The sequence below is a fragment of the Chinchilla lanigera genome, unplaced genomic scaffold (assembly GCF_000276665.1).
Source record: "Chinchilla lanigera isolate Chin_1 unplaced genomic scaffold, ChiLan1.0 scaffold00019, whole genome shotgun sequence".
Classification (NCBI taxonomy): domain Eukaryota; kingdom Metazoa; phylum Chordata; class Mammalia; order Rodentia; family Chinchillidae; genus Chinchilla; species Chinchilla lanigera.
In genome coordinates this window covers 8491743-8512434 of record NW_004955420.1, presented here as the reverse complement: position 1 = coordinate 8512434, position 20692 = coordinate 8491743, and the positions used below count along the sequence as shown (strand labels likewise).

General features: G+C 40.6%; 1 long non-coding RNA gene across 1 annotated transcript in view; it reads left to right on the top strand.

Annotated features, from left to right (window-relative positions):
* The window catches only part of LOC106148345, a 38248-nt gene that overhangs the window by 954 nt on the left and 16602 nt on the right, over nucleotides 1–20692 (top strand). The window contains exon 2 of the long non-coding RNA XR_001233694.1: nucleotides 4529–4660. This is a non-coding gene — a long non-coding RNA (uncharacterized LOC106148345). The remainder of the gene's footprint in view (nucleotides 1–4528; nucleotides 4661–20692) is intronic.

Sequence of the window (20692 nt, the reverse complement as noted above, 5' to 3'; positions counted from 1 at the left end):
CGGCTCCCGCGGTCCCCGGCGCGTGTGCGCGCACAAACCCTCGGTGCCCCCGGGCCGGGGTGCGGCTGCGGGGAGCGCGCCCCGCGTGCTCACGGCGCTGGGCTGATCCGCCGAAACCGGGCTGTGGAGTGTGGTCATCTGTTAATTGTCTTATTTAAATTTTTTTAAAAAATGTAAAATGTAAATTGAAAAAATTTTTTTAAATTTAAATTTCCCTAGTGCATGCTCGTAGTGCAGAGTGATTACACTCGTCGTGGACGTCTCCTTTCCTTTTCGTGTGCTGCTGAGCGTGGAATCCAGACCCTGGTTGTGTGAACTTACCCCGGAGCTAGATGCCCCGCCCCTAATTCTCTCTGCAGCGGGCTGAGATTGTCAAGCTGGATGTACACGTCAGAAAAGTGAACTTCAGAGGGGCTGAAGTCCGCTGTGCGATTTTCGAAGACTGACCCTCCTGCTTCAAATAATTACTAAATGAATGAGAGAGGCCGAGTAGAACATCGCTTGTCTAAGGTCACTGGCAAAGTCAGCGCTCGCGCGGGCGCTCCCGGCTGTGCTTTTTCAGGCAATCACGTGTTAATCAAGCACCCGACTGCTGGAGAGTAGCAATCATAGACCTTACTCCGATCCCTTATCTACCTTTCAGGAAATACAGCTATATAGTATTTGAAAGAGACGCTCCTTGTTTGTGGGGATCGGTTTCGAGACGTCTTAATTGTGTGTAATCAACCCAAATAAATAAATATTTACCAGCGCTTGAGACATTTTAAAATTCTAGTATAGGTAGTACCAGACACATAAGAGGGAATTGATACATACTTGATACTTTTGTTCAATTTATATTATGGAAGGGTCCGGCACTGGGGAGGCTGAGGCAGGAGGATCGCTGAGAGTTCGAGGCCAGCCTGGGCTAGAAAATGAGTTCAAGGCCAACCTGAACTGCATAGTGAGACCCTGTCTCTAAAAGAAAAAATAATTTTTTTTATACGGAAGGGAATGTATCCTTCCTTCCCTCTCTGCCAGTTCTGTGCTTCAGGACCAAAATACTGTGAGGCCACCAGAGGGTATCATGACACTGTCTTTACTTACTGTATTTTTTTTTAACCTCACAATAACCTTGTGTCAAAGTCTTTACAATCTACATGTTTTATTCCAAAGCATTTTGTTGTCAAAGTAAACACAAAATCTTTCCCCTCCCACCCAGTGACTTACTTTTAAAGAATTATATGGCTTGCCACTTAGAAAAGCAGTACAGTGTTTACATGTCCTGTAACATAATCACAAAGAGGCACTTTAAAACTCTTTGTAGAGGCTGGGCATGGTGGCACAAGCCTGTAATCCCAGCACTGGGGAGGCTGAGGCAGGAGGATCGCTGCGAGTTCGAGGCCAGTCTGGGCTACAAAGTGAGTGTAAGGCCAGCCTGAACTGCATAGTGAGACCCTGTCTCAAAAAGACCAAAAAAAAAAAAAAAAAAATAGCTCTTTGGTTAGTCAGATGATGAATCCCAGTTTTACACTGAAGTTTCCTTTTCCTCCGGTGTCAAGGGAGGTGGCAGCTGGAGTAAAATCTGGAAATGTTAAGAGTACCAATTTGTAGAGTCTGTTAAATCCCAGTGCACATTTTTCTTAGGAGTAATCATCGTTGTTCTACAATTCTGCTTAGGAGTAATCAATCTTTTTTTTTTTTTTTTTTTGTATCGGGAATGGAACCTTGTGCTTGCCAGGCAGGCCCTGTGCGGCTGAGCTATCTCCCCAGCCCCTCAATCTTCTTTTAGGTTACACTTGTAGCATAGCTTAATTTTGTTCCTTGATTTAAAAAGGGATACCCTAGGAGGCTGAGGCGGGAGGATCATGAGTTCTAGCCCGGTCAATTTATAGATTTAGCCGCTGATTTTTGTTTTTATAAAGCATGTTTCCTACAAAATGAACATAATAGAAAAGTTTAAAGAACAAAAGAAAATTTTAACATCAACCCCCAAGTCTGAGCCGATCAATGACAGCATTTTGCATGTCTTTCTGTTGTTTTTATACCTGCATACCTATATACTTTTCTCAAAATTAGAACACTATTGTTCATGTTGTTTTGTAATAGCTTTCCCCCTAGTTAATACAGCATGGAAGTTCTTTGTGCTATTGAAATATTAGGCCTGGCATGGTGGCACACACCTGTAATCCCAGCAGTGGGGAGGCTGAAGCAGGAGGATGGCCATGAGTTCAAAGGCAGCTGGTCTACACAGTGAGGTTAAGGCCAGCCTAAACTACATAGCAAGACCCTGTCTCAAAAAATCAAAGAAAAAATGAGATGTTAAAAATATTTTACCAAGTTGCCCATGGTGGCACATGCCTGTAATCCCAGCACTTGAAAGGCTGAGGCAGGAGGATTACCATGAGTTCCTGGCCAGCCTGGATTACATAGCAAGTTTAAGGCCAACCTGGACTACATACCAAGACTCTGTCTCCAGAAATAAATATGCTTCGCCAATTAGGTAAATAAAATGTAGTTTGCATTTTAATATCTATTTCTGTGACACTGAATATTTTCTCATGTGTTTATCTCTCTCACATGTCATAATTTTTTTCGGCCACCTGAGTTCTGGGATTACACGCAAGCACCACCATGCCGACAATTCTTTTGTCCTTATTTCTCTCTATCTTGTAAAATAGCCTGAGATTAAATTTGTAAATAAATCATAGCTTCAGCTGATGCTCAAGTAATTGCTCAGGGCACTGGTTTTTGAATTTTCACTGCATCAGAAACACGGGGAGATCTGGTTAAATTTCTGCGACAAGGGGTGCAGTGGTAGAATATGTACCTGGCAGTAAAAGGCCTTGGCTTCAAGCCCTGGCACCCACGGGCAAGGTGGCGGAGCAGATTTCTGTGTTTTATTTCTAGACTTCCTCACTGGGTAAGTGGGTCAGGGCCTGAGCAACTGAGGTTCTAACCAGTTCGAGGCAGTGCTGATACTGCTAGGCTGGAGTCACACTTTGAAGAACCACTGTCCTAAGTTCACCTCAACCAATCCCCACACCATCCAAGTAGTATTTCTCACTCATCTTCCATAGACAGACTCAACTTCTTTCTCACCCGGGTGCTCTAGTATGTATATTTTCTGTCTGCAAACACTTTCCCTGGTTTCTCCCTGTAGCATCAAGTTCATAGCTGTCTACTGTGGCGGCATCAGCCTGTGGTCTTAGCCGCTTGGGAGGCTGAGGTAAGAGGATAACAAGTTTGAGCCTAGCTTGGGTGACTTAGCAATACTTGTCTCAAAATGAAATTTTAAAGGGCTGGAGCTGGGTGTGGAGGTGCATGCCACCGAAGCTGAGGCAGGAAGAAGTTCAAGGCCAACATGTGCAATTTAGTGACTTTAGCAAGATCTTACCTCAAAAAGGATTGCAGAGGTAGCTCAGTGTGAAGACCCCGTGTTTATTATTTTTATTCATTAAGTTTATTGGGTACATTTTAGATATACATATTCATATGTGCACCATATTGTATCATATTTATCATAGCGAATTTGTACCTAAACATGATAAAATTTGATTCTTTTTTTTCCTGTTCCTTTCCCCTTCCTTCAACCTGTCTTCCCCTCCTTATTCACAAAAGCTTTGTTTTCATTTTTTTCTTTTCCCTTCCTTCCTTTCCCTACCCCTTCAATAGTTTCCCTTCCCATTTGAACATTTTCTTCCTATTTCAAATATCTATTATACATTTTGGACCTTTTTTACACTTTCAGTTTCTCATACTAGAGAAACCATGCAATATTTGAACATACGTGTCTGATTTATTTCACTTATGAGTATGCTTTCAAGATGCTTCCACTGAGCTAAAAATGTCTCAAGCTTTTCCTCCTTTATGGCAGAGTAGTACTCCCTTGTATAAAAATACTCAGCTTTATCTATTTATTGGTTGATGGGCATTTGGGCTGTTTCCAAGATTTAGCTTTTATAATCTGTGCTGCTATAAACATGGGTGTGCATCTATTACTGTGGTATGATGTTTTAATTTTTTCAGGAAGATACCACGAAGGGAAATAGCTGGGTCAAATGGAACCTGTAGTTCAAGTTTTTTGAGGAATCTCCACACTGATTTCCACAGTGGTTGCACCAGTCTGCACTCCCACCAACAGTGGAATAGGGTTCCTTTTTCCCTATAGCTTCACCAGCATTTGTTATTGGTTGATTTCTTGATGACAGCTGTTCTTTCTGGAGTGAGATGGAATCTCAGCATTGTTTTAATTTGCACTTCTTATGTGACCAAGGATGTTGAACACTTTCATATATTTATTTGCCATTTCCACTTCTTCATCTGAGAAGTGTCTCTTTATTTCAGATGCTCATTTTTGGATGGAAATCTTGAGTTTAGTGCCCTGTACCACAAAGAAGGAAAAAAGGGCAAGAGAGAGGAGCAGGGTTCATTCACAAGTTCCTGGGTTCAATCCCTAGCACTGGGGAAAAAAAAAAAATCAACCCAAAAAACTAAACTCCAGCTCACAACTTCTCCCTCCTATGAAATCTGTGATTTTCCCTTACAGAGATCATCATCAGTCTTCAGCGATTACACATGGTTGGCACATTATCTTATTTATTGCACAAGATGCACGTGAGGATAGCAAATCCCAGGCTCCAAGTCCTCTCAGTGATTACGTGAACCTCTTCCAATCAAGGTACTTAACCCAAACTAACTAATTTCATATTTATGTTATGTTTCTTTTCTGCTATTGATCTTTCCAGTTTGTTTTTTTTTGGGGGGGGTGGGTACCAGGAATCGAACCTAGGACCTTGCATTTGCCAGGCAGGTGCTTGTGCTGCTGAGCTATCTCCCCAGCCTGATCCTTCCAGTTTTCATAAGTTTCTGTCTTCACAAAATTTGCCTCCATACTTGTCTCAACTGTGTTTCACCTTTATATGTGCCCCATCCCCCTACTGGGCACGCAGCCTCGTTTTTCCATATAGTATTCAATGCTATGTCCTTTTTTTTTTTTTTCAAGTACCGGAGATCGAACTCACAACCTTGCGCTTGCCAGGCAGGTGCTTATGCCACTGAGCTATATCCCCAGCCCCTAAAGTATTTATTTCAATTATCACACCTAAGGCAGGCTTCACACATGACAACTGCATGTTGCATGCACACATTTCATTTACACGTGTGCTTGGCTTTCCTTTCCCATGTGCAGGCCATTCTTGTCCCTCTCTTCTCTTCCCGTTTTGTCAGGAGCTTCCTACTATGTTGTACAATGTGCCCTTAACAGGGAAATAAAATAGCAATAAATAAAATATCAAATGTGTGATGAGTGCTTAGAATAGACATCAACATTTTTGTATCAATTGTTTACTTGCTTACAAAACCTAAGAGATAACATCGGAGCAGGGCGAGGGGACATGGTGGTGCATGCCTGTAATTCTAGTACTTGGGAAGCTGAGGCAGGAGGATGGCTACAAGTTTGAGGCCACCCTGGGCTACATAAGTGAGTTTAAGGCCAGCCGGCACTACATGGGAGACCCTGTCTCAAGAAAAAAAATCAGAATATACAAACAAATAAATAAACATCAGTAATAAAAACTTATGTGAATTATAATGAAAATATCAATAGAACTCTACAACAAAAATAATCTTTACTTCGATTGTCATACCCACGGCAGTCTTCACACATGAAAATTGCGCGTTCCATACACAAGTATCACTTACACTGGTCGTACATATGTTTTGCTTTCCTGTTCCTTCTTGGAGGTTACAGTTGACAGCTTTTTGATTTTTCTGTTGTTGTAGGAGATCTTTGGGATGCTGTAGCTGCCTATTCACCTGCCTCCAGTATGGGCCATGATTTCTTTGCATAGTGTTTCCTCTACTGTAAATGATCTCTTATGAATTCCAGTCCCAATTCTCTAAGAAAATTTCTCTGTGGTATTTTGCATTTGTAAACTATCAAACTATGTATGCTACACATGTTTAGGATTCAGGAAAACCTAGCCATTGGCCAACGCTTTGTGTTCCCGGTGGCATCATAGTTGCCGCATTACTCTGCCTTCAGTTTTGTTGTTGAACATTTCCATTGCAGGCTTCTGTTTTGTTGCAGTTTTCCTACTTGGTGAAATGTGGACATCAGTAGCACCTGTTTGGTTTTGCCATCTACTAGGTCAATGTAAATCTTTCTGAAACCCAAAGATTGTACTATATGGTTCTCCGTTTTTGAAATTGCAACACTTCACTTGGAATTTCTGCTTTGTTCCTGCATACAGTTCCTGTGCTGCTCAACTTGTGCTCTGCTGGCAAATGTGACAGCAAGTGGAAGCCAGTACACTGATTGTCGGATGTCACATTTCAATTAGTTTGGGAGAGGGGAGCGGGTCTGTTCACAGCATCATTTGGTTCGTTACTATACAAAGAAGGACTTGATGGCTGAGTTCTGGGATAAATGTCTAAATTGAAAGTACTATAAGTCTTTGCATCTACGAGGGCATACATTTTTATGCATATTTTGACCCACCACTTTTCCATGAGTCTTTTACATTCCTGCTATCAACATGAGAAATCCCTGCTAAGTAGCCAGCCTATGAATGTTTTCAGTTCAGCTGGTGAGGTATCATAATAAATATATTTTTATATGGTTATTGGTACATACAGCATGTTTTAGTTGTGTCTCAGCCTTTATGTATTTCACAGCATCTTGTAACATTTCATCTGTGACAATTTCCAGCACCGAATGATAGTGCTGCCATCCTGTCTAATAGGTTTCAGCCCTGCCAAGACCCTCAGTATATTTTCGGCCCTAGTTCTAACATTGGATTGCTCCATTTGGTTGCCTGACCATTTTGCAACACTTCAACTAGTCAAATATGTACTCACGTTACTATTTTCTTCATCATCTCAGTCAAGAAAGGCTGCATTCCCTGTGTGTGTATCAGTGTGTTCTTACTCCATGTCACTGTCACAGGAACTTTGACTCGCATGACCAATGTCAAAGTCATTGTCATCATCATCATCCAAAGATTGTTTCCTGTATCCCTCAAAGAAGGGTACTGAGATGCACAGCTGGCACTATGACACTAAAGTAAAAATTTACAGTAGAAAAAAGTAAGGGGTGTGTGTGTAAAAATGTACAGTAGAAAAAAGTAAGCAGCACCCTCTGTTATCTTCCTAATAGGGAAAAAGATACATTTCTCTAGTAAATGCACATATTTGTTATCTCTAGGGAAAAATACCACTTTGTTTAGGCTCTGGTAGGAATTACCACGATTCAACATTTTCCAGGTTTTAGTGCTTTCTACTTTCAGGCATTCATGAGGAGTGTCAGCAGCAGTGTTCTCAGTCGCTGCTAGGTGGAGGCATTTCATCTCCAGTGTTTAGTTCTCTAGCTTTCTCTTCTCTGGTAGGGTCACAGGGACCTGTAGCAGGGACAGCACACATACTTTGCTGAGCTTTTGGGGTTGTTTGTTACTGTAGGATTGCTAGCCTATCCTGACAGTTACAGGGCCTAGATTTATACATTGCTTCAGCCAGAGTCTGAAACTGAAAATCAGAAATCTATTAAAATCTGTGGCTGGGCATGGTGGCACATACTTGTAATACCAGCACTCCAGAGGCTGAGGCAGGAGGATTGCTGCAAGTTTGAGGCCCACCTGGGTTACAAAGTGAATTGAAGACCAGCTTGAACTACATAATGAGACCCTGTGTCAAAAAGACAAAATAAATAAAATAAAATAAAATCTGTGTTCCATTAACATGCCCTTAGATTTCATTTGGAGTCATGTAACAAGCATTTATTAATGCCTATTTTCAAGATAAGTGTGGCAGCCACTGTGAAGGGGATAATAAAAATACATTTACTTTTATGGCAGTTTTATGAGGGCACATTGAAAATCTTTGTTATTCTTTCAGACTGATAATTTTCTTAGAATATTTTCGTGTTGCACTTCGGAAGTCCTTTTTTGGGGGACATGATCTTGCTATGTAGTTCAGGCTGGCCTTGAACTCATTATGTGGTCCAAGCTGGCCTTGGACTCATGGAGACCTTCGTGCTTCAGCCTCCTGGGATTACAGGCCCATACCACCAGGTCTGGCATACTTCTGAAGTTTTAACACCAAATATTAAACAGTAACCATGGAGTTGCTTTTGAAGATCAGGAATATCCAGTTTACCTACTCCAATCCTCCAGTCCTTGACTAGCCTACGCTAGACAATATTGCTTTTCCTGTTGTTGATAATGAGAGGAAGGAAAAAAAAAAGTGAAAGCATAATTATTTGCAATGATTGCTAATCACAATACAAACAATCTCCTTCTGGGGCGGGATGAGACTCCTTGGTGTCTTTCCCAGTGGGCTGTATGCTCTGTGAGGGCGTGAAATGCGTTTGGCTTGTTTACTTCTGATCAAAGCCTGCCTCAGCGCTGATGCAGTGACCACCTTGTAAGTATGCGTGGCATGAATGAAGGATAGAAGGAAGGGATGTGTGAAATCCTTAGCGTAGTGTGAGTAGTTGTACACTCCAGTTCATTCTGTGTCCACAGTACGTTTAATAGCAAAAGGCTTACCTAGGAGGCATCTCTTCTACTATTATTATTATTGTTATTACTATTATTATTATTAGGACTGAACCCAGCACCCTGCACATGCTAGGCAGGCATTCTACCAGTGAGCTACATCCTCAGCCCTCTTCTCATTTTAAAAATTTTCTCAAAATATGATTTGAAATATGAAACATTTACTTTGAAAATAGAAAACTGATATATAATCTTAAGAGGAAAGGAAGTCCTAGTTACCCATTAAAACTACCAGGTTTTCAGATATTTTCAAACCGTTAGAAAAAGAGAAAAAGATTTAAAAAGGAACACTATGGCTGGGTGTGGTGCTACACCTTTGTGTCCCAGCACTGAGGAGCTGAGGCAGGAGGATCGCTAAGTTCAAGGCCAGCCTGGACTACATAGTGAGATCCTGTTTCAAAAACAAGGCAGGCGTGGTGGTGCACGCCTGTAATCCCAGCACTCAGGAGGCTGAAGGATGAGGATCACTGCAAGTTTGAGGCCAGCCTGGACTACAAAGTGAGTTCAAGGCCAGACTGAACTGCATAGGGAGACCTCATATCAAAAAGACCAAAAAAAAAAAAAAAAAAACAAACTCACAAAAATTTAAAAATGGATTAATGTAATTGATTTGCTCATTAAAATGCTGAGGTATGAGCTGGGTATGGTAGTGTACATCTGTGATCCCAGCACTCTGGAAAGCTGAGGCAGGAGGGTTGCATATTTGAGACCAGCCTGAGCATGTTAGCAAGATCCTATCTCAAAACAAAAGGAGATAAGACAAAATAAAACAAAGACAAAATGAGCGGGGGTAATAGCTCAATTTGAAGGTCCTGGGCTCATTTCCCCAGAACTGTAAATCAATCAATCAATCAATCAATCAATCAAGGTTGATAGATTCAAAGATAGACTCATTGATTCTAAAACATCAATGATCTTAATGAATGAATGAATTTTTTCCTTGTTCAATCTGCATACCTTTGGGGCTTTTAAAATGGCTTTTATAAAGTTTTATAAACACACACAAGTATCCGGAGAATAATAAACAAACCCTCCTAAGCTCATCACCCTGTTTTCCACAGTTAACAAGATTTTGCTATGCTTAATTTGGCTTCTGTGTCTTATGCTTCCCTTCCTTCTCCTTTTTTCTTTTGCTTTTATTTTCTTTTTTCCTCTTCTGAAGCATTTTTTAAAAAAATCTCATCTCATTTCGCTTTTACTTAATTCTCCGTAATATATGCCATTTCTTAGACGATCACAGTGTAATTTTCGCACTTACAGAAGGTAACATTCATTCTCTAATATTCTCTAACAGTCTGATTTTTCAGACAAATGTCTTTTTCCAGTTTGTTTAAAATCAAGATCCAAACAAAGCCATGCATCAAACCTAGTTGTCTCTTTAGTCTTATTTAAGCTCAAGCAACCCGTTCCTACTTTTTTCATGCTATTGATTTTGTGGAAGGTTAATTTACATTTACATTTAATTTGCATGTTTTAGTATCAAATGTTTTCAATTCTGTTACGAATAGAACTCCAAAGATTTCAAGAATCTTATATCTCTGAATCTTTCCTTGACAGTTTACAAAAAGCACATAAAGCTTCAAAACAGAATAACCTACCTTAGGGGTAAAGCGGGGGAGCTCTGCTTTTACAAATTTATTTGATTTCCCAGTAGTACTCAGACACTCATTTTCCAAAGAGAAACAAAACTTTATTAAATACAACACAGGGCCCATAATCCCAGCGCTCAGGAGGCCGAGGCAGGAGGATTGCTGAGAGTTCAAGGCCAGCTGGGGCTATACATTGAGTTCAAGGCCAGCCTGTACTGCATAGCAAGTCATGTCTCAAAAACCAAACCAAAACAAAACAATGAAACGCCCACACAGGTGATTCAATCGCATTTCGCTTTGACAAGACCAAATTGTTATTAATTCTTCTTTCTTTTGGGCTGATCGATTTTTTTTCTCTGCAAACTTAAACATTAAATGAAGGTCAAAAGTTCCACATCTCACCTTCTTCCTTATGAACTAAATCCTGATTTGACTAAGAACTTCAGAATGTCCAATTTAAAAATTGTTTTCTACAAAGCTTTGTATAAGTACTGTGCGCTCCTGGAGCATGCTCTACAAAGCTTTGTAAATGGGGAGAGGAGGAGGGGTTGAAGGGAGGGCAGGGGAATGGGGAAGAAAACCAAGTTATATCAGGTACAGGTACAAATTCTCTATGATGAGTGTGGTCATTATGTATATCTAAAATGTACCCATAAAATCTAATATAAACAATTGTTTTCAAGACAATTCACATTAATTAATTAATTAATGTGAATTGTCTAGATTAATTAATTAATTGTCTAGATTAATAAATAAATTTATTTATTTATTAATCCATTAATTAATGTTACATTTATTTTTTTAATGATTAGAAGTAAATATTTCTTTTTTTCTTATTTTAAAAAATAAAAAAATGAGAATATCTTAACAAACACACATTTACAAAATAATACAATAACAATACAAGCAATACTGAAATTGAGACAAGGTGATAGGAAATTAACAATGGTTGTTGTATTACATATTGATTTCTTCAAAGTGTTTACTCAGGAAAACAAATATAGACATGTAAGATTGATTAAATAATTAATCATTAACTGTTCCTTTCAATAAAGTGATAGAAGCCATTAGTACAACCATGTTAGCTATCCTGAATATACATACATACATAAATAATTTCCCCCTTCTTTCTTTTCTCTTTTCCCTCATCCCAGTTGCTCTTTACTCTTGAGCATTTTCCTTTCGTTTCACAATGTCTATCATACCTCCTGATTTTATTCATTCTTTCAGGTTCTGACACTAGTGAGATAATATGTTGTTTACATATGCGGGTCTGATTTATTTCACTTATGAGTATGGTCTCTAGTTGTGACCATTTACCTATAAAAACCTCGAGTTTATCTTTCTTTATCGATGAGTAATATTCCATTATACGGAAATACCACAACATTTTTGTCCATTCCTCGGTGGATGGACATTTGGGTTGCTTCCACGGCTTGGCTGTTACAGATTGTGCTGCTATACCCATGGGTGCGCGTCTATCACCGTGGTGTGCTGTTTTCGGATCTGAGCCGCTTACATTTAAATAGAGCGGTATGAAGACTCAGGTCTGTCCACCGTGATGTAGGCAGTAGCTGTGAGGAACCACAGGAAAAATTTTAAAATAGAAAAAAAATTCATAAAGAAAAAGAGATGGACGTTAAATAAATTTTAAGTGCTCAAACTAATTAATATGAACACAAATGAAAACTATCCAGAGCGTCAGATTGTCATAAATCTAAAAAGCTGGCAACCTCTTCTTGAGGGATTACAAGGAAATGGGCGCTTTCATGAACACAGCGTGACACAATCATCAGGGGAAGATCTGCACAATACCAGCAAAATTATAGACAAGTTTTTTTTGTTATTTGTTTGTTTTTTTGTTTTTCTTCCAGTACCAGGAATTGAACTCACGACCTTCTGCTTGCCAGGCAGGCGCTTTGCCGCTGAGCTAAATCCCCAGCACTATAGGTAATTTTTTAAAGGTAAATTCATTATTTGACTAAGAAACTCCACTTTAAGAAATTTATTTTTTGAACATATCATGAATAATACCACAGATGCCCGAAGTATATCTGCGTTATGTGTGGATATGTTCTGAGGCAAAATTATAAATTAGTATGGTTCTTATTATATAAAGAGGAAGAACAGAAGATAATCATTATTTTTTAAGGTGAAGAGCAAAGGCTAAGGAAGTAGCTCAGTGGCGGTGTGTGCCTTTAACATTCAGGAGGGCCTGGGTTCGGTCATGCACATGTACATACACACTAATGGAGAGGGTAAAAGTACTGAAATTAAATCAGCTTCCCACATTGCAATTTTTTTTTTTTTTTTTTTTTTTTTTTTTGAGACAGGGTCTCGCTATGCAGTTCAGGCTGGCCTTGAGCTCACTTGGTAGCCCAGGCTGTTCTTGAACTCACAACGATCTTCCTGCTTCAGCCTCCCAAGTGCTGGGATTACAGGCGTGTGCCACCACACCTGGCTCTACACTTCATTTGAAGTGGTAAGATATTTATGCTAGTAGGTTATGGTAAATTGCATATGTATATTGTAATATCATAGCAAACACTAAAAAGTAAATGATCAATATACTAAAAAAACTCCACTATAAATAAAGATAGCATCCTATACTTGTCCAAATAACCCACAAAATGATAGGACAAGAGAAACAGAAAACAGAAAATAACATTTAAAATGGCAGACTTAAACCCTAGCATTTCGATAATTACTTTCTTTTTTTTTTTTTTTTTTTTTTTTGTCTTTTTGAGACAGGGTCTCGCTATGCAGTTCAGGCTGGCCTTGAGCTCACTTTGTAGCCCAGGCTGGCCTCGAACTCACAATGATCCTCCTGCCTCAGCCTCCTGAGTGCTGGGATTACAGGCGTGCACCACCACGCCCGGCTTAGTAATTACTTTCAATGCACATGGTCTAAAATACACATCATTCTCAGAGAGAGACACTGGCAGAGTGGATTTTTAAAAATTCGATCCAATAGTTTTCTCATCACAAGAAACTCAAATTCAATAACATATATACTGGCTGAAAATAAGAAAAATTATAGTAGTTGAATGGTTATTGGTTTGATTTTTTGTAAGCTTTTAGAAACTATTTATAGTGAATTGCAATTCTTACCAAGTTTCTATGGATGGTGCAAATTCATTATTATTTTCATTTTCTGCCAGAGCCTTTGGTCTATTTTTAAAATAAAACTTTATTTTTAGAATAGCTTTAGATTTGCAGAAAATTTACAAAGATAGTGCAGAGTTGTTGTGTGCTCCTCACCCATTTCCACCAGTTGTTGGCGTCTTACATTACTATGGTAGCTCTGTTTCAACTGATAAACCAATATCATTAATTAAAGAAGACTAGGTATCTTAAATTTGTAAATGAGAGAAAAAAGGAGAGAAAAGGGGAGTACTAATTCCTTCTTCCTAGAGTTATTCATGTTAGGAAATAACGAACATTGTGTATTACAGAATGCACCTTATATGCATGTTCTTATAGTTCTCAAAACCAAAGTCTTCAGGAATTGGATTAATCTTGCCTGGGCTGGGCTGCGGTACAGACTAGGAAACCTCCTTGGAGGACCAGGGGGAGTCAGACCAGGAGAAAGAGGGGGCAGGCTGTTGCCAGAGAGAATGGATAAACAAAGTTCACAAGAAATAGACAAGCAACATGCAGTAGCATTTGGGGAGGCAGTTGCATTTAAAATTGGTTGAGCCACATTCGGGGAGGGCTTTGTCTTACTAAGGACTTTAGACTTTATAGCCAGTAGCGAGTCATGGATTGGTAGAACAACTGGATCTACATTTTAATGGTGATTTGTAGCAAAAATGGCATGGAGTGAAAGTCTTTTCCCTAGAGATAAAAGTTAGGTGTTCTAAGGGCTGGGCATGGTGGTACAAACCTGTAATCCCAGCACTCAGAAGGCTGAGGCAGGAGGATCGTTTCAAGTTTGATGCTAGCCTGGGCCACAAAGTGAGCTCAAGGCCAGCCTGAATGGCATAGTGAGACCCTGCCTCAAAAGACAAAAAAAAAAAGTTGGATGGGGGCTGGGGATTTAGCTCAGTGGCACAGCGCCTGCCAGGCAAGCGCGAGGTCATGAGTTCAATTCCCTGAACTGGAAAAAAACAAAAACAAACAAACAAACAAACAAAAAAATTGGATGTTCCAGATGACAAACAATAAAGACTTTGAGATAGGGCAGTAACATTAGAGACAAAAAGAATGAAACAAATACAAGAAACACTTAGGCTGGGTGTGGTGTTCCAGGCCTGTACTGGGGAAGCTTAGGCAGGAGGATCACAAGTTTGAGACCAGCCTGGGTCACACAGTGAGACCCCATATCAATCAATCAATCAACCAATCAGTCAATCAGTCAACCAAATTAGATAAAAATTTAAACAATTAGGATGTAAACAAGTCAGAATTTGGTGATCACAGGACAGTTGGCGGCAAGGAAGAGGGAACAGTCTAGAAAGAATTCCCAGGGTCTGGTTGGTGGGAGCGATTACATAGTGGTTTAACTGACACAGGGAAAGCAGGAGGGAGAACATACCTGCTGAGGAAAGGTGAGTTAAGATTTGGTCTCGTCAAATTTGCTATGTGGCTGTCGTTTTTTTAGGCAGATCTAATACCTTGTACAAGGTCCAGATCTGGTGGCAGACATACATCATGAAGATTATGTGTCACAGCTTATACGCATGACACAGACTGTCAGATTTACTCACTGATGATTCATTTTTCAGTGTATTTGTCTGCCCTTAATACTGTTAGGAGCCTGCTGTCAGTGATACAAATGCACAGGAAATGTTCTTAGGAAACGGAATATTTGTTCACATACAAATAGGGAAAGAAGAACAGAGAATACAGTATAACCCGTGGTAACCTGAGAAGGAGAGAGGTCAGGAATATTTTGGAGCCTGCAAAGTAGATAGATGAGTTAACTTAGTAGCAGACCACAGAAAGACTGAATTTTGTCTGAGTTCATAAGCCGTGCATCACCAGGAACTCAAAACAAAGTTATGCTTATTTAGTTTGCTGCCGCAAGAAAGAACACATCTGAGAGGAATCTGGGAAGCATCTCAGTAAAGGAGACAGAGAAGGCCTTCTTTCAGGGGTGGGTTTGTGCACTGTGATTCTAAAGTGGGGCTGGGGGAGCCAGGTGCCATCTTTTGATGGGGATATGGTTATGAAGTGGGGGAGATTTCAGCAGCTGGATATGTCAGAAGTCTTTTTTTCAAGGAGCTTGAGGAACATAACCAGACTAGAGGTGTCATCAGTAACAAAGCAACAACCACTTAGAAGAAAAGATTTTTTACCAGGTGTGGTGGCACATGCCTGTAATCCCAGCACTTGGAAGGCTGAGGCAGGAGGATCCTTGCGAGTTTGAGACCAGCCTCAGCTACAAAGTGAGCTCAAGGCCAGTGTGAACTGCATAGCGAGATCCTGTCTCAAAAAGACAAAAAAAAAAAAAAAAAAAAAAAAGAAAAAAGAAAAAGATATTTGATGTTGTTTTCTTGTTGCAGCACTGGGAATGGGACCCAAGGCCTTATGCCTGGCAGGTATGCACCACCCCAGCCTGGCCATGTTAGCCATTTTTGCAACTGTGGCTTGGCCTCCTATAGAGAGGTTTGTATGGCCTTAACCATGTCCCTTAGAAACACTATTTATGTTCGGTTAGGAATATCACAGCCTGATATTAGCAGTGCTGATTTTCATTTGCTTAAATCTAACTGCTGGCCGGGTGTGGTGGCACATGCCTGTAATCCCAGCATTTAGGAGGCTTAGGCAGGAGGATTGTTGCGAGTTCAAGACCAGCCTGCGCCACAAAGTGAGCTCAAGGCCAACCTGAACTACATAGTGAGACCCTATCTCAAAAAAAAAAAAAAACCAAAACAAAACAAACAAAAAACACAAACCAAAGCAAACCAAAGCAAAACAAAAATCTAACTGCCTACAGGAGGATGAGTGCAAAAAAGAAGACCATTTTACAATAGAGTTTTGGAAGGTTTGAATTAGACACAACAGGTATGGCTACAAATAGGACTGCAAACCCGAGAAAGTCTGCAAGATGATGAAAAGTCTGTGTAAGAAACCAGTTAAGCTTTGCAAACTCTCTACACAGCCACACTACAGTGCTCTACCCAAGAGAAGACTGCAGGGTTACTTTCTAGAGAGACTGCATCAAAAAGAGCGTGGATTAGGAATATGAGGAATAGCAGACAAAGGAGGTTCTACTAAGAACAAAACAGAGGCAAGTTTGCAAATTGTTTTTTGTTTTTTTTTTTTTGGTTTTTCTCCGGTACCGGGAACCGAACTCACAACCTTGCGCTTGCCAGGCAGGCGCTTTTGCCACTGAGCTAAATCCCCAGCCCCAAGTTTGCAAATTAGTGATGCAATTTCTGCCTCTTTCTGTGACTCAACTCTCAGAAGACTGGTATTTAGATTTAGAAATAAGATGAGTCCTCTCTTAGGAAAGCAGCTAACCCAAGGGAAAGACTCACAGCTGTGGGCAATGGAGAACCCAGGCAGCTGCGTCCCAGTGTGGTCACTAAGCAGTGAGACCCAGTTCTTAGCTCACAGCTACTTTTACAGTGCCCTTGTTGTACATGTGAGGGTCAAGCTAGGTCCTTAAGGGACTTGGGTAAGACATTTAGCATGAGAAGGGAAAGAAAGCAAGACAGGAAGCAAGCAAGCAAGCAAGCAAGAAAGAAAGAAAGAAAGAGAAAGAAAGAAAAAGAAAGAAAGAAAGAAAGAAAAGAAAGAAGCTTTAAGAAAACAGACACTCTTCGATCCCCAGTACCAAAAAAAAAAGAGACATTCAAGTGAATAGATTTTTGAATCCATGAAATATACGATATTCTAAAAAGGAATGTTTAGCCTCAAGAAACTGTTAATCTTAGCAATCAGGAGGCTGAGGTGGGGCGATCCTGAGTTTGAGGCCAGCCTGGGCTGTATAGCAAGTTCAAGCCCACCCTGGACTACGTTATGAGAACCTGTCTCAACAAACAAACAAAAGACAAGCAAGCAAGCAAACAAACAAACAAACAAAAAAAAAAAAAAAAGAAAAGAAAAAGAAAAGAAAAGCTCTAGCACAGCAAAATGCATTAGCTAGAACTGGGAATGTACCTCAGTAAGACTAGCGTGTGTGAGATCCTGAGTTTAATCCTTAACACAGCAACAGGGGAAAAACTACATTAGCTAATCTAGAAATGAACTCAGCTGGGCATGGTGATGCGTGCGGGTAATCCCAGTGGCTCCAGTGATTGAGGCAGGAGGATGGCAAATCTGAGGCCAACCTGAGAAACACTGTGGGACCTTTCAAGATAAGAAGGGCTGGTGCTGGGCACTGTGGTTTTGTATCTTCACAAAGCGTGATAAAAAATACAGCGAATGCTGCCATCCAATAAGAAAGCAGGCCTGTAAAAATGTTACAGTGTGTCCTCACGGACCTCATCCACCCGATATGATGCCATGGGACTCCTGGGTCTTCCCAAGGTCAAACTGACCACGGAAAGTAAACATTCTGAATTGATTCAGGACACTGAGGCAGCCACGATAGAGCAACTAGGTCACCATGAAAGAGACTTCCAGAGCTGCTTCAGAAAGTGACAAGAGTGAAGGGATAAGTGTATTCAAAGCAGAGGGGAAGTATTTTGAGAATTAATGGGAATATGTCTTTTACTGTAATAAATTTTTTAAAAATTAGACTCTCACTCCACTTTTTGATCCTACCTTGTGTTAAGTCTAGTGAATATTCAAGGTGAAACGGCTTAGGTGAAAGTAGTAAATTTATAAAGTTGTTGTTATGCAAATGTTAAATGTTCATTTAAAAAGAAAACTTTATAGGGAGACAGGGAAGAAGGGTGTGTGTGTGTGTGTGTGTGTGTGTGTGTGTCTGCTTAGTGTGAATCACATGGGGTTGTTTCCTAGACATAGAAGTACAAAAAAATCTAGATTTTTTTTTGGTCAGAAGTAAGATGTTAGGAGAAGATATCTGAACTTAAAAAAAATCACATTCCTGTATAGCAATCTTGTCTAGAAATGTGGAGGAAGGTATCAGAAAATATAGCAAAAAGAGTTGAAAGACATTACAGAAATGGTCTGAGATGTGGCAGAGGAAGGCCTGCCATTGCATAGTGGAGGTCTTATGCATCAGCCAGTGCTCTCCAGAAAGACAGAACCAGTGGGCTGTGTGTATAGCTATGTGAGAGGGAATTTTTTAGGGAATTCACTTATGTGATATGCCGGTTGAGAAGTCCTCCAACAGGTTATGTGCAGGCTAGAGACCCTGGAATGCTGGTAGCCTGTTTCAGGCCAAGTCTGAAGGCCTCAGAATCAGGGAAGCTGCTTGTACGACTCTCAATTTGAGGATAAAAGCCAGAGAACTCAGGGAGGGTGATGTAGGTCCCAAAGTACAAAGGCCAGAGAGTCTGGACTGCTGATGTCCAAGGCAGGAGATAAGCATGTTGCAGCTCTCAGGGAGAGAGACCAGCTTACCCAGACTTGTTCTCTCTGGGCCCCTAGCCAATTAGATGGTGCCCAACCAAACTGAGGGAGGTCCTTCCCCACCTAGGCTACCCAGGTCCACGTGTCAGCCTCCTCAGGGTACATCCTGACAGACATACTCAGAATAATGCTCTTCTTGGTTTCTTGATAGATACTCCTTAATCCAGTCAAGTTGGCACCTAAAATTAACCAATGTGTCTTATAAAGACTCTTTGACTTAAAAATATGTGCATATATTACTTTGATATAATAAAATATCATTTTAAAAATCATGGTGAAGAGAGGAAGTGAAAATAATTGACTATGAAATGACTCTTTCTTTTTCTGTCTTTCTGTGGATTTGATTCACTTGCCTCACCATGGATCAGATTTTTCAGTGCTCAGTGGGGTTGGAGGGACCTGGAAGGAGGTGGCGGCTGAAGGGGAGGGCTCTCTCCCTGTCAGAACTCTGCTGAGGCTTAATTCCCCATGGTGATGGTGTGGAAGTGGGGGAATGCTGAACCTCTGGGGCCTTGAGGGGGGTTCTTAGGTCACACGGGCTCTACATTTATGAGTAAACTGTTGGAGTCTCCTGGAAGTGGCTGGTGACTTGTGGGATTGGACTGGTTCTTGAGAGAGCCGGCTGTTACAAAACAAGGCCGGCCATGCCCTTGGCCTCTTGTGCAGGCAGTTGATTTCCTTTCTAGTTCTCCGCCAAGTTGTGATGCAGCCAGGGGCCCTCACCAGATGCAAACACTATGCTGTTTTGGGCTTTCCAGCCGCCAGACTCCTGAGCCAAATAAACTTCTTTGTTCATCTTTATTTTGTGTAGCAACACAAAAGTGACAAATACAGGCTCTTAATTGACCAAGACTCATTCGTAGTTTTGTCTACTGAGGGAAAAGATTTGTTTTCCTATGTCCAGTTAGTATCAGAATGACGTTTGTACATTTTTCTCTCCACGGATGTCTTCTATATCCATGAAGGCTATTTTAGAGTCCTTAGGGCCCCTTCTCCTAATGAAGATGTATTTGGTGATTGTGGAAATATTTGTAAATAGTTTGTTGACTGCTACCTGCAAATCTACTTCGTTTTTTTAGACAACTTTGTAGGCACACAATGCTTACTAGTGATAGAAGTTGCTGTTCCCAGCACTCGGGAGGCTGAAGCAGGAGGATCATTGCAAATTCGAGACCAGCCTGGGCTACAACGTGAGCTCAAAGCCAGCCTGAGCTGCATAGACAAAAAAACCCCAACAAGATAGTGCAAAACATTACAAAGCAGTCTTGTGCACCTTTTACCTGGTGTCCCCCCAGTGACAACATCCTACATAACTATAGTGCAATGTCAACACCAGGAAATCAGTGTTGCCACAATTCATAGACCTTATTCAGAATTCAACAGTTTTGCATGCATTCCTTTGTGTGTCTCTGCATGTATTTCTATACAATTTCAGCACATGTGTCAATGCCTATTGCCAATACCACAATCAAGATATAGCTCAGTAGTTGAGCATTTATCTACAGTGTGCAAGGCCCTGGGTTAAACAAACAAACAAACCAACCAATGAGTAATATAGCTAGAGTGTAGCTCAGTAGTAGAGCACTTGGCTAACATTTTGGAGACCCCGAGTTTGATTCCTTACCACCACCACCACCACCAGCACAACAACAACAACCAGAAAAAAAAATACAGAGTTATTTATTGTATCACTATGAAGTTTCCTTGCACATACACCTTTTATAGTCAGACCCATTCCCATTCCATCTTCCACTCCATCCATAACCCCTGTCAATGATTAAACTGTTCTCCATCTCTTATAATTTTGTCAGTTTGAGTGGAATGCCATATAAATGACATTATGCATGCATAACCTTTTGTTTCACTTTTTGATACAGTGGCTTGGTATGTATTTCAGGCTGACCTTGTAGTATGTAGCTCAGCCTGGCCCCGAACTTGAGGTGATCATCCTGCCTCAGCCTCCTCAGTGCTGGGATTACAGGTGTGCGTCCACAGCTGGCTTACTTTGTTCCTTTTTATTGCTGAGTGATATTCCATAGTATGAATGTATGGTATGTTGAACTTTTTTTTTTTTTTTTT